Raw genomic sequence first — 14,917 nt, forward strand, 5'->3', positions numbered from 1 at the left:
TAGGTTAAAGTTAGATATAGTGGGAATTAGTGAAGTTCGGTGGCAGGAGGAACAAGACTTTTGGTCAGGTGATTACAGGGTTATAAATACAAAATCAAATAGGGGTAATGCAGGAGTAGGTTTAATAATGAATAAAAAAATAGGAGTGCGGGTTAGCTACTACAAACAGCATAGTGAACGCATTATTGTGGCCAAGATAGACACAAAGCCCATGCCTACTACAGTAGTACAAGTTTATATGCCAACTAGCCCTGCAGATGATGAAGAAATAGATGAAATGTATGACGAGATAAAAGAAATTGTTCAGGTAGTGAAGGGAGACCTAAATTTAATAGTCATGGGTGACTGGAATTCGTCAGTAGGAAAACGGAGAGAAGGAAACATAGTAGGTGAATATGGATTGGGGGGAAGAAATGAAAGAGGAAGCCGACTTGTAGAATTTTGCACAGAGCATGACTTAATCATAGCTAACACTTGGTTCAAGAATCATAAAAGAAGGTTGTATACCTGGAAGAATCCTGGAGATACTAGTAGGTATCAGATATATTATATAATGGTAAGACAGAGACTTAGGAACCAGGTTTTAAATTGCAAGACATTTCCAGGAGCGGATGTGGATTCTGACCACAATCTAGTAGTTATGAACTGCAGATTGAAACTGAAGAAACTGCAAAAAGGTGGGAATCTAAGGAGATGGGACCTGGATAAACTGAAAGAACCAGAGGTTGTAGAGCGTTTCAGGGAGAGCATAAGGGAACAATTGACAGGAATGGGGGAAAGAAATACAGTAGAAGAAGAATGGGTAGCTCTGAGAGATGAAGTAGTGAAGGGAGCAGACGATCAAGTAGGTAAAAAGGCGAGGGCTAATAGAAATCCTTGTGTAACAGAAGAAATATTGAATTTAATTGATGAAAGGAGAAAATATAAAAATGCAGTAAATGAAGCAGGCAAAAAGGAATACAAACGTCTCAAAAATGAGATCGACGGGAAGTGCAAAATGGCTAAGCAGGGATGGCTAGAGGACAAATGTAAGGATGTAGAGGCTTATCTCACTAGGGGTAAGATAGATACTGCCTACAGGAAAATTAAAGAGACCTTTGGAGAGAAGAGAATCACTTGTATGAATATCAAGAGCTCAGATGGCAACCCGGTTCTAAGCAAAGAAGGGAAGGCAGAAAGGTGGAAGGAGTATATAGAGGGTTTATACAAGGGCGATGTACTTGAGGACAATATTATGGAAATGGAAGAGGATGTAGATGCAGACGAAATGGGAGATAAGATACTGCGTGAAGAGTTTGACAGAGCACTGAAAGACCTGAGTCGAAACAGGGCCCCGGGTGTAGACAACATTCCATTAGAACTACTGACGGCCTTGGGAGAGCCAGTCATGACAAAACTCTACCATCTGGTGAGCAAGATGTATGAGACAGGTGAAATACCCTCAGACTTCAAGAAGAATATAATAATTCCAATCCCAAAGAAAGCAGGTGTTGACAGATGTGAAAATTACCGAACTATCAGTTTACTAAGTCACAGCTGCAAAATACTAACGCGAATTCTTTACAGACGAGTGGAAAAACTGGTAGAAACGGACCTCGGGGAAGATCAGTTTGGATTCCGTAGAAATGTTGGAACACGTGAGGCAATACTAACCTTACGACTTATCTTAGAAGAAAGATTAAGAAAGGGCAACCTACGTTTCTAGCATTTGTAGACTTAGAGACAGCTTTTGACAATGTTAACTGCAATTCTCTCTTTCAAATTCTGAAGGTGGCAAGTATAAAATACAGGGAGCGAAAGGCTATTTACAATTTGTACAGAAATCAGATGGCAGTTATAAGAGTCGAGGGGCATGAAAGGGAAGCAGTGGTTGGGAAAGGAGGAAGACAGGGTTGTAGCCTCTCCCCGATGTTATTCAATCTGTATATTGAGCAAGCAGTAAAGGAAACAAAAGAAAAATTCGGAGTAGGTATTAAAATTCATGGAGAAGAAATAAAAACTTTGAGGTTCGCCGATGACATTGTAATTCTGTCAGAGACAGCAAAGGACTTGGAACAGCAGTTGAACGGAATGGACAGTGTCTTGAAAGGAGGATATAAGATGAACATCAACAAAAGCAAAACGAGGATTATGGAATGTAGTCAAATTAAATCGGGTGATGCTGAGGGAATTAGATTAGGAAATGAGACACTTAAAGTAGTAAAGGAGTTTTGCTATTTAGGGAGTAAAATAACTGATGATGGTCGAAGTAGAGAGGATATAAAATGTAGACTGGCAATGGCAAGGAAATCGTTTCTGAAGAAGAGAAATTTGTTAACATCGAATATAGGTTTAAGTGTCAGGAAGTCGTTTCTGAAAGTATTTGTATGGAGTGTAGCCATGTATGAAGTGAAACATGGACGATAACTAGTTTGGACAAGAAGAGAATAGAAGCTTTCGAAATGTGGTGCTACAGAAGAATGCTGAAGATATGGTGGGTAGATCACGTAACTAATGAGGAGGTATTGAATAGGATTGGGGAGAAGAGAAGTTTGTGGCACAGTTTGACTAGAAGAAGGGATCGGTTGGTAGGACATGTTTTGAGGCATCTAGGGCTCAGAAATTTAGCACTGGAGGGCAGCATGGAGGGTAAAAATCGTAGAGGGAGACCAAGAGATGAATACACTAAGCAGATTCAGAAGGATGTAGGTTGCAGTAGGTACTGGGAGATGAAGAAGCTTGCACAGGATAGAGTAGCATGGAGAGCTGCATCAAACCAGTCTCAGGACTGAAGACCACAACAACAACAGCAACAAGTTTTAGGCGACTGATGACCTCAGAAGTTAAGTCGCATAGTGCTCAGAGCCATTTTTGAACCTCCATCAAAACAAGAAAAAATTTCCAGTAAAAGAGAGGCTTTAAAATGCACCCTGTTCATCTTCTCTATTGTGAAACATTTCTTTTCTATTAACCAAGTGCTCATGAGTCTTTATGTATGAATTTTAAAGCTCCTTGTTTACTATACATCATTTTCTATTTTTGGTGTAGGGAGCCTGTGTAAAAAATTTGTAAAAGTATTTTTAAGCGTCTATATATGATTTCCGTTATGATAAGTAAGCCTGTCGATATATTACATGCAGGTAAGCATTGTCACTCATTTTTCCTGCTTTTGTATTGATAAACGGAAATGCCGTGTGGCTAGGGCCTCCCGTCGGGTAGATCGTTCGGCTGGTTCGAGTTGACGCTACAGCGGCGAGGTGCGCGTCAATGAGGATGATAAGGAAAACGGAACACCCAGTCCCTGAGCGGAGAAAATCTCCGACCCAACCGGGAATCGAACCCAGGCCGTTATGTATGACATGCCGTCACGCGAAACACTCAGCTACCAGCGGCAGGCTTTGTATTGGTAAAGGAGCAATAAGTCAGCTAAAGGTGATGTATACAACCTCAGATAAGGAAACAACTAGTGACTACACTTAACTGGATATAGCGAAATACAATGACGAAAACACTGTTCAGTAGCAAGGCATACCAGAGCTGACATAGAATAATATTATAACAATAGTAAAAAATCATATATATGTAGTGGCAGTTTTCCTTTCACTTTGTTTGTCTTATCAAAAATGTCCTATGTATTCCAAAATTCTAATTCTAATAGAATGAACATAATCGTATGTAAGTCATGCAGTGTGCAATATTTTGTGAATATGAACTGCGGAAAGTAACAAAAGCGCAATAAAACTTGATACAGATGTGAACATATACATAGAACAAGATCATATTTTCCACAGTAAAATTATGTTTCTATTACGTTGAAAAAGCCAATTTCATATTAACTAACCTTTTTGTATTGTAGCTGGTTTTACTATCTACAACATATCCTTCACGTATCCTCGTAAACGCATACTCGTAATAGGGAGGTCTACTTGTGATTGCACACTCCCATCTGTGACAAACTATTACGACCTCATCAGAATTAGAGATAGCGATATTGCAGTGTCTGTATTTGTAAGAAGTATGATGCAATGATTCTTAGGACAATATCATACAAGGGTCACTCTAAAAGAAATGCAGACTATTTTTTTTAAATCCATCTTTTATTCTACATGTTTGAAAGTTTTACAGTGTGTAGATACGTCATTTCGAAACATTATTTTAATTTCTCCACGTAATTTCCATCTCTCTCAACTGCCTTACGCCATCTTGGAACCTGCGGCTGTATAGCCGCGTGGTAAAATTGTGGACCCACCTGTTGGAGCCACTGTTTGGCGGCGTGCACAAGGGAGTCATCTTCGGAAACATAATAGTACAGATAACATTTGTAGTATTATGGGCTTTACAAAGAATCGAAATAACATATACATCAGTGTTACAGGAATTATGACATAAGTACATACATAAAAGATCAGAATAACATTTGAAACATCAAATTCACACATGAGCATTAAAACAGAACAGAATTAATAATGTCTAAACATCTCTACAAAGTAAATAGCATATTATCAGAGAATTCTACAACATACATCTTATTAGCTAGACACATAAAGACAGGAAAAAGACAAATAAACAAGGGTACACAAACACATAGTGGGATAACACAAGGAAAGGACGGGGTTTGTTTTACTGCAGTATTTTGCAAACAAAACTTTCTTTACTTCTTGGAGATCTCCCTTCATTCATCATTATTCCTAAAAAGTCCTATCTATACCTCCTTAATGTATTCTATTCATATTTCTTTCAAAATAATTATTTCTCAGTGCACAATACTCATTTTTACCAAATCTGTTTCTTATATCTTCTCAATGCGTTTCTTCCAATTCATCGCAACTCATTCTCTTATATAGTCTACCCCCTCTTAAGCTAACTTAAATCTACTGAGCTCCTTTACACATCGGTACCATATTTCTCTAACACACAAATTACACAGCTATCTGATCATTTAACTGAGAGATAAACATTTTTTTAACTTCATCAGTGACACATGTTTACGCAATTTCACAGTTGGGTAAGTTCACACTTACGAAATTGTATTATGTCTGTACTTTGTGAACTGTTCATATCTTTATGGAACCACTGTGATACTGTGAGAGCTTTGAATGATGTATTTGGTAAGGGAGCATGATTTTAAAGTACGTTTGAGGTAGATGACACTATTGAAATGAGCAGAGAATATTTTGTGGACCCACCTGTTGGAGCCACTGTTTGGCGGCGTGCACAGCAGTTGGAGGTGAGCCGCCAGCAGTGGTGGATGTGGGGAGAGAGATGGCGGAGTTTTGTAATTTGTCATGAACTGCTATATATATTATGACTATTAGGGTAAATACATTGTTTGTTCTCTATTAAAATCTTTCATTTCCTAACTATGCTTATCAGTAGTTAGTGCCTTCCGTAGTTTGAATCTTTTATTTAGCTGGCAGTAGTGGCGCTCGCTGTTTTACAGTAGTTCCAGTAATGAAGATTTTTGTGAGGTAAGTGATTTCTGAAAGGCATAGTTTAATGTTAGTCAGGGCCATTCTTTTGTAGGGATTATTGAAAGTCAGATTGCGTTGTGCTAACAAAATATTGCGTGTCAGTTTAAGCACAGTTTTTTATAATTGTTCAAAGGGGACGTTTCATATGGCGACCCCCTTTGAACAATTATATACGACTGTGCTTTAACTGACACACAATATTTTTAGCTCAACGCAATCTGACTTTCAGAAATCCCTACAAAAGAATGGCCCTGACTAACATTAACCTATGCATTTCACAAATCGGTTACCTCACAAAAATCTTGGTTACTCGAACTACTGCAATACAGCGAGCGCCACTACTGCCAGCTAAATAAAAGATTCAAACTACGGAAGGCCCTAACTACTGATAGGGATAGTTAGCAAATGAAAGATATTAATAGAGAACAAACAATGTATTTACCTTAATAGTCATATTATATATAGCAGTTCATGACAAATTACAAAACTCCGCCATCTCTCTCCCCACATCCATCACTGCTGGCGGCTCACCTCCAACTGCCCAACGCTACGCGCTGTTCACATCCAGTTGCCGCTGCCCAACACTACAATGGCAGACAACAATGCAAACTAGACACAGACTGCACACAGCACAGTCTGTGATTTTCATACAGAGCGCTACGTAATGTTGCCAACAAGAAAACATAAACAGCCTACTTACACATACAAGGGTCACTCTAAAAGAAATGCAGACTATTTTTTTTTTAAATCCATCTTTTATTCTACATGTTTGAAAGCTTTACAGTGTGTAGATACGTCATTTCGAAACAATATTTTAATTTCTCCACGTATTTTCCATCTCTCTCAACTGCCTTACGCCATCTTGGAACCAGCGCCTGTATAGCCGCACGGTAAAATTGTGGACCCACCTGTTGGAGCCACTGTTTGGCGGCGTGCACAAGGGAGTCATCTTCAAACCCTGTTCCACGAAGAGAGCCTTTCAGTTTCCCGAAGAGATGATACTCACATGGAACCAGATCAGGACTGTAAGGCATGTGTTTCAGTGTTTTCCATCCGAGTTTTTTGATCGCTTCCATGGTTTTTTGACCGACATGTGGCCGTGCATTGTCGTGCAACAGCAAAACATCCTGCTTTTGCCGATGTGGTCGAACACGGCTCAGTCGAGCTTGAAGTTTCTTCAGTGTCGTCACATATGCATCAGAATGTATGGTGGTTCCACTTGGCATGATGTCCACAGGCAAGAGTCCTTGAGAATCGAAAAACACTGTAGCCATAACTTTTTCAGCAGAAGGTGTGGTTTAGAATTTTCTTTCTTGGGTGAATTTGCATGATGCCACTCCATTGATTGCCTCTTCGTCTCTGGTGAAAAATGATGGAGCCATGTTTCATTACCTGTCGCAATTCTCCGACGAAATTCATCTCCACCATTCTCGCACTGTTCCAAAAGTTCGCTGCATACCGTTTTTCTTGTTTCTTTGTGAGCCACTGTCAACATCCTGGGAACCCAACTGGCACAAACCTTTTTTAACGCTAACACTTTCAGTATTCTGCAAACAATTCCTTCCCCTATCCCAACGTAGCGTGATAATTCGTTCACTGTGATGCCTCTGTCAGCAGTCACCAATTTGTTAACTCTCTGCACATTGTCTGGAGTGAGTGCAGTACGCTGCCTGCTGCTGCGAGGACAGTCTTCAATATCGCCGTGCCCGCTTTCATCGTATAACCTGCTTGCCCACCGACTAACTGTACTGCGATCGACAGCAGCATCTCCATACACCTTTTTCAACCTCCTGCGGATGTTTTCCACTGTCTCGTTTTCACAGCACAGGAATTCTATGACAGCACATTGCTTCTGACGAACGTCAAGTGTAGCAGCCATTTTGAAGACATGCTGTCACGGCGCCACTCACGGGAACAGGTTGAACTAAGTTTGACAACAAGCGGGAAGGATGCATCAACACACTGTAAAACTTTCACGCAAGCCTAGTGAAAACAGTATTTCTACAAAAATAGTGTGCATTTCTTTTGGAGTGACCCTCGTATTTACCCACTGATTCCAGTCTAGCAATTTTCGATTACAGTGTGCGAGTGCAGGTTAGTGACATGGGGAGGACGACATATGGGTATCTGAGTCGGACCATAAAGTCTGCATGGGTAGCCGAATCGTGGTTAACCCGACTGCTTGCAGCAAGAGGGAAATCTGGGTTCGAGTCACGGACCGTCATAGATTTTCACTGTCGTCATTCTAGGTTGACAGTATTCGTAGCAGCGAATACATTTCCTCTAATGAGAGATTAACAAGTCTTCGAGACTACCAATGGTTTTCGTAGATGATTGCGCTTGAGTGGAATGTGATTCAACACTTGGCGTGTGTTGCGAGGGCGGACGAGAGGTACCAAAAAACTGTAATGACGCCCCAGTATAGAAGTATAATCCATCATTTTTCTTGATTTGAAGAGCTATTCATTAACATATTGAAAACGCCCGAAAAGATGAAGGAGCTCTGACTCAGTGACATCCGAATCTCCCTGGCGTCAAGTTAGCTTTCACTGACTGTTACAGTTAACTCCAGACCACACGAGCCTACCATTTAAGCACCGTGTTGAGACAGTATAAGTGAGTGCCGCAGGTACTTGAATGTTGAAAAAGATTGCCGGTCAGGTGGGGAAAGAGGTAATGATCTTGTTGCTTGGTGACGTCTGTACTATCGATGCTTGGTCTGATGATTTGGTATAGCGCTTTGTTTTTAATTGCAAGCTTGGATTTTGAGGACGGTCGTAAAGCTGTTTTTAACTTAAACACATTTTTGTTCTCTGTTTCTGCCCGACGTGAGAGCGTGTTATTCTCATAGACGATACGTTCTGTTTATTGTTTCAGCTGCAGACAAACAAGTTACATGGGAGCAGGTTTGCAGCTACGTTTATTAATGCGTATTTTGCTCTTTTAAGATGTCTTTGCATAGGAACCTAGATCCGTTTTACTACGGGCAGTTTCTATGATGAGGCGAATGATTTATTAGTAATACATTTTTTTTGTAACCTTAAACGACTTCTTTGCGTAAGTGTGCGCTTCGCATTATATATCTTTTAACTCCTTAATTTTCTTCTCTAGTTGCTATATTACACATTCTTTTTACCAGACAGGTTGGTTTTGGAAGCTATTGACACATGTCTGCCTGATTCGTGGGCAGCTGGACTTTCATTCCGCATTTATCCTGATCTTTGCAAATCTTGGTGGCGTTGCTGTAATACTGGCACTGAAAGCAGCGCATGGTGTCAGGTACGTATGGCCTAAATTTGTGGCGAGTTACGCCTACTGCAATATACGCGGGCTACTTTGGTAAACTGAGAATAAAACATCGAGCTCAGTATCTACTCTTTTCATAAAGCGCTCCAGTGAGAGCTTCTCTTTCCTTTTACTGATGGAGTCATCCGGCATCTTAATTTATGATTTCCCAGCAGGATACAACTACATCTCAGCAATTTAGAACTGTGTGCCGCTCTCTGATGTTGACATACTCTCTAAAATACTGTAATATGTAATAGATTGTTTACTTTGGTAGATTTCAGTTTCCACACGGAGTTTATCTTTTTATAAAATCTTAACATATCTGACTTGATCTGCAAGCTCGTCTGAAACTTTATTTACGTAGAAAGACAAAACTTTCTCAAATGAAACTTCCACACGTTTAATAATGATAAATCATTATCTATCACAGAATGTTACCTGTAACTATCTGTTCTCTCTCTCTGATGTAGCCAGATATGTTAAGTCTGCTAGCTACGCCATGTCTCTTTGAGGTTTTCATGTTAAAAATTTTATTGTTGATAAGATACATATGTCCCACTAAAGTAGTATGCAGTTTTCAGGGTTGACATCTCTGTATCTGGCGTGTGTCTAATGCTAGCATATAGCGAGATGCTTTCAGAACTTGGACATAAATACTATGAATCATACGGTGGATATGCGGGAGGCTGTGAGGAATTAAATGGGATTGCACCTGTGAGTGTGGTTGTTTCAGGTTGTTTCACGAAAATCAGACCAAATCACCATATGCTCCATTTCAGGAATGTCTGAAGTAACTGTGTTTTCGTAAGCTCCACAGACTGTCTTGAAACATTACTACACTCCTCAGCAATTCAACTGATTTGTACATCATTTCTATGCAATTGGACGTACATACCACAGAAAACTCCATAGCATACAGAAAACATTGGTGTGTGGCACGTTAAAGCCATATACAAATGTTACGTTGATAAAACGTGTGCGATATTTCATGTTTTCATTGTAAATTGACAAATTTCTTATGATACTTTTATCCATAATTTTCGTCCTGTTAAAATCAATCTAAATTGAAATAGTTAACTCTGAAAATCCTAGGTATACATGAAAACATAGATCTAGTTAGCTTCGTGGAACACACACGTCTCACTTCACTATTATCGAAACCGCCGAGTTAAAAATTTTTTTGGTAGTGTAACTGTATTATCTATCGCAAATGAAGACAGTTTTTGACATTTTACTATTCAAATATGTGCAAAACAAACTTTAATCGTGGAAGGGTTAATAGTGCCCAATGGTCCACTAAACCATAAGGAGTGTTTAAATAGTAGTTGAGAGGACACATTCCGAGGCAAAAAAGGATTGTCAGTTTGGTGATGTAGGTCCGTCAGCGCCTACGCAGATCAGCTACCCGATATTTACACGAATTACATGACCTGTGAGTTGACATCTACTGCCACATATATCCAGAAACCTACTAACAAAATTTCTGATCTCTGATACGCAGAACGAGTGGCGTAGTTCATTCCCAAGATTGACAAACAAGCTGTTAACGAGGAACTACAAAGATGACAAATGATGTCAAATCGAGTATATGTTTTCATAATTAACCATTCTAGCATACTTATAAAAAGCATACATGTTAACAGAAATATAGGAAAGTTATTTGATCTACCAGTTCTGCATGTCTGCCCCTGTAGATTTGCAAAAACTGATGTCACACTATTCTGATTCATTCAGTGTTAGACGGATCACTTGATATTTTCCTGAAAAGCAAGGTTGTCCCTATTATTGTACTTTCAAGCCCCAAAACATATTTGTTTATCATAGTATTCAATCACCTCTTTAGATTATTATATTTTATAGTGTGTAGTTTTATAGCAACCAACCAATAACTGAGCAAGCACAATGCGCATTATTTTACTGTTGGTCGAGACAAATGTTTTGCAGGATCAGGTTATTTTAATATTTCATACGTCAGTCGCGCCGAAGCCACATTGTATTTGTGGATGAATAATGTCCGTGGAATACATGCAGCCACAGATTAATACGGTGTACGCGACCGATAGCTGCGATAAAATTTGAAACAGGCGGAAAATGCGACTGATGAGAGAATCACGTTCCAGCATTTCGATATACTGATTTGTTATCGAGAGTATATTATACTGAAACAACACACAATTTTCGGACACAGAAGATTAAATTTGTTACATACAGATATAGAGATGTTAACAGGCTTGCTACTACTGACTAAATTGCGGTCATACGAGAAACACAGCACTCCTATTGACCCTCAGGATACTGGGAGTGATCAGAATGACAGCAACGGTGTCTACGCCTGAGTATTATTCTTCCTACAATGCAGTTTGATAAAACAACTACATAACGTAAAGAGAAAAGACCACAGATATTAAGTCGATGTCGAAAACGCAGTGTAGAGTCCTCATTGTAATGAGTACTCTACACTGGGTTTTCGACATCGACTTAGTATCTATGTACAAATAATGTGTACCAGAAACAGTCCGAATGAAAAAAGGGAGAATCCTTTTGAATACCCACCGAAACTATAGCAGAATTCCAAAATTATAGTTTCGATCCAGAAAGAGAGGTAATAAATGTATTTTTTAGTCTCATTTTGTTCCATTTATTCGGGTCGGACGTCCTATGACACCCATTAAGGGCAATCATTGATCCATTTACTCAGTGTTTTGTTACGGAGGGTGATTAACCCTCTCACCGAACATAGTGAGTTACCGTCCCGACGATTTATGTAAGAGTCGGCGTAGTACGGTTTCAATAGCAATATGAACAAGTTGAAACGTATACCATGACTGGTGCTTATTTCCGGTAGACGGCTAGCAGCCATCCCCACAAGACCTGTTTACAGCGACCCCAATACTTGTCGCTGCCAAAGGGAAATATGTATAATGTAATAATGTCAGTGCCATTCTTAGAGTCCGTCTCCATATCGTTCAAGTTGTGACATGCTAGAGTTTTGTGGTAAGTAACCAGAACGAAGACAAAAAATCAGAAAAAATCAGGAAATTTTAGGTTTTGTGACTTATACTTTCCAATAACGGGACTGCTTAAGATTGGTCACGAAAGTAGACGGAACATTTAAAAATAATGACTGTTCACTGTACCGTCCCGATAGAAGTGGGCCGGCCGGTGTGGCCGAGCGGTTCTAGGCGCTTCAGTCGGGAACCGCGCAACCGCAACGGTCGCAGGTTCGAATCCTGCCTCGGGCATGGATGTGTGTGATGTCCTTAGGTTAGTTAGTTCTAGCGGACTGATGACCCCAGATGTTAAGTCCCATAGTGCTCAGAGCCATTTGATAGAAGTGGCACAATGTGTACTCTGGCGTGTAGAAGCAGTGATTTCCACATTCTAGGCTAAGAACGTCACCAGCTGTGTTTTGTAAATTGGAACGAGGACTTTCTTATGTAACATGTTACTCTCGCTGGCATACTTGTTTTGCATAAATATTTTCTTTAACTGTAGTACTATGTATAACTACGTGTCTTTCGGCAAAGCAACATCGTTCAAAATTTTTTTTGTGCTTTTTGTATCAGGTTGTAGTATGCTTTGCTACTGTCCTTAATTTGTTGCTATCTCTGTCTCCTCTTGTTATATCTGCGCAACTGCTTCATCCAAAATCTTCCATAACTGCTTCGATGCAACAGTGTTCGTTTACACTTGCAGCTTCCATCTGTATACAATTTTGCAGCACTAGGATAACTATTTATTGATGTCATGAAAGAGACTAACCTCGCTTCTCTGAACACGCGTGTTTCATGTGTAAAACATACTCGTTTCAGTTGTTGCGTTAGTTCTCGAGCTTTAGACACCTGCTTATCGTATCTGCTGTTGTGATGATTATTTCTAGTCCATAGAAGGCTTATGAATGAACAGAGTGCGTCATCATTACGTAATGCTGATAGAAATTGTGTGCATAAATGAACTAGAAGCAGTCTTGATCGCTTAACTTTTTTAATGGTGACAAGTTCCGATCTCTTTATCAGATCAAGATCGAAACCGGTCACCATTAAAAAAGTTCGAGACTGTTTCCAGTTTATTTATAATAATTGCAGATCGCTGTTTTCCTGTATAAGAACTATGTTGTTTAAAATGTTAATTGTGTCCATGTCTATAGTGGTGGGGCCACGGCTCTCGTAATAGGGTAAACAGTTCAGTGGACTTCTTTGTATTTTCTCAACGTCGTGAGCTGACTTCCGTGCAAGGCCAGTATTATGGGTGATGTCCCGTTTGAAGTTGTTCTAGTGCATTCTAATTTCTACAGCCGCTTTAATAGCGGAATCGCAGTAGCTATAGGCATGGGATAAGATTTCAGTCTCATCAGACATCAAGATGATCACCTGACATTGTCAGCTGTATTTGAGGCAATCTCAGAATCTAAACACGCTTGTTCCTGTTATTATAGAAGTTTATTCACCCCGATAGCATAAACGTATACAGTGATGACTGGTTTCAGGGAAATTAAATCGATATCTTCAGATCTTGAAGAAGACAATTTAATTTCTATGAGACTAGTAATCATAATATATTTTTAGCTGATCTAGGTGAGTAAACTTATACAGCAAGAAGAACAACCGTGTTCATCAAACATTATTTTCTGTTTATACCTCTGTGTGTTTTATGACCTGTTGACACATTTAAGGTCTGACTTCATTTCCCGAAGCTCTGGAGCTGTTATTCGATCACATAAATAGTATACATCCGAACATACGGATCACTGTCGACGCACACGAATAAGCGCACAGACTTTTCTTTAATCAGTTCACAAGAGTACTGTTTTTAATACATTACGTTTCAATTCCATTCTAACACAAGAAACGACGCACCAAGGAGGAATTATCCGAATGGGGCGGAAATTGCTAGATGTTATATAAATGTACAGACGACCAAATGATTACTATGTCAGAAAAATCACGTGATTTATCGAAGAGAAAGAGCGGCAAAAATTGACAAAGTCGCCGGCCGCTGTGGCCGAGCGGTTCTAGGCGCTTCAGTCCGAAAACACGCGGCTGCTACGGTCGCAGGTTCGAATCCTGCCTCTGGCATGGATGTGTGTGATGTATTTAGGTTAGTTAGTTTTAAGTAGTTCTAAGTCTAGGGGACTGATGACCTCAGATGTTAAGCCCCATAGTGCTAAGAGCCATTTTTTTTTTTTTTTTTGAGATAGTCAATAACGCTGTGGTGCACCTCTGGACCTTATGCCAGCAGTTTTTCGAATTGGCATTGATTGATATAGTTGTTACATGTCGTCCTGAGGGATATCGTGCCAAATTCTGTCCGTATGGTAAGTAGGTAGTGAAAATCCCGATCTGGTTGGTGAGCATTCACATAAAACTCCAAACGTTCTCAGTTCGTGAGAGGTTCTATGATCTTGCTGACCAAAGCAGGTTTGGGCAAGCACGAAGACAAGCAGTAGAAACTGCGCCTGAGGAAGTGCATAATCTGGTTGAAATAAGCACAGGTCGTCTTGCCATGAAGGGCAGTAAAACGGGGCATAGAATATCGTCGATGTACCGGTCTGCTCCAAGTGTGACAAAGGGGTCCTGCTATCAAGAAATGGCACCAGAAACCATTTACCAGTCGAGTTGATATCACACTACCGTCGGGGGCGTCTCCAAAAGTGTAGCCCCCAGACATTGGAGCTCTGTTTGAAACGGGAGTCAGCTCTGAAGACAGTCCTACTCCAGACCAAATGAGCTCAACACAAGTGCAGACGGTTTTTTCGTGAACAGCGAGTCGGCACAAGGGACGCTCCAAGCTCAGTTCCCTTTTTGTGAGCCTCCTGTTAATATAGTCCTTGTTGTCGCTTTAGCACCAGATGCACATCGGATCGATGACAATCGAATCCGAGGTTCTGAGTGACTCTTTGACAACTCCGCGGTCCGCTTGTTCTGTCGTCTCCTATGTCGACTGCGTACTTCTTAATGTTGTGTTTGTACGGTCCCAGGTTCGAATCCTGCCTCGGGCATGGATGTGTGTGATGTCCTTAGATTAGTTAGGTTTGAGTAGTTCTAAGTTCTAGGGGACTGATGACCTCAGACGTTAAATCCCGTAGAGTTCAGAGCCTTTTGAACCATTTGATGCTGTGTTTGGCCACATTTCAATCAGTCCTGCCTACATCGTCGACCGAATCGCCGATTACTCCAACC

This window comes from Schistocerca piceifrons, chromosome 6, assembly GCF_021461385.2.
Source record: "Schistocerca piceifrons isolate TAMUIC-IGC-003096 chromosome 6, iqSchPice1.1, whole genome shotgun sequence".
NCBI lineage: Eukaryota > Metazoa > Arthropoda > Insecta > Orthoptera > Acrididae > Schistocerca > Schistocerca piceifrons.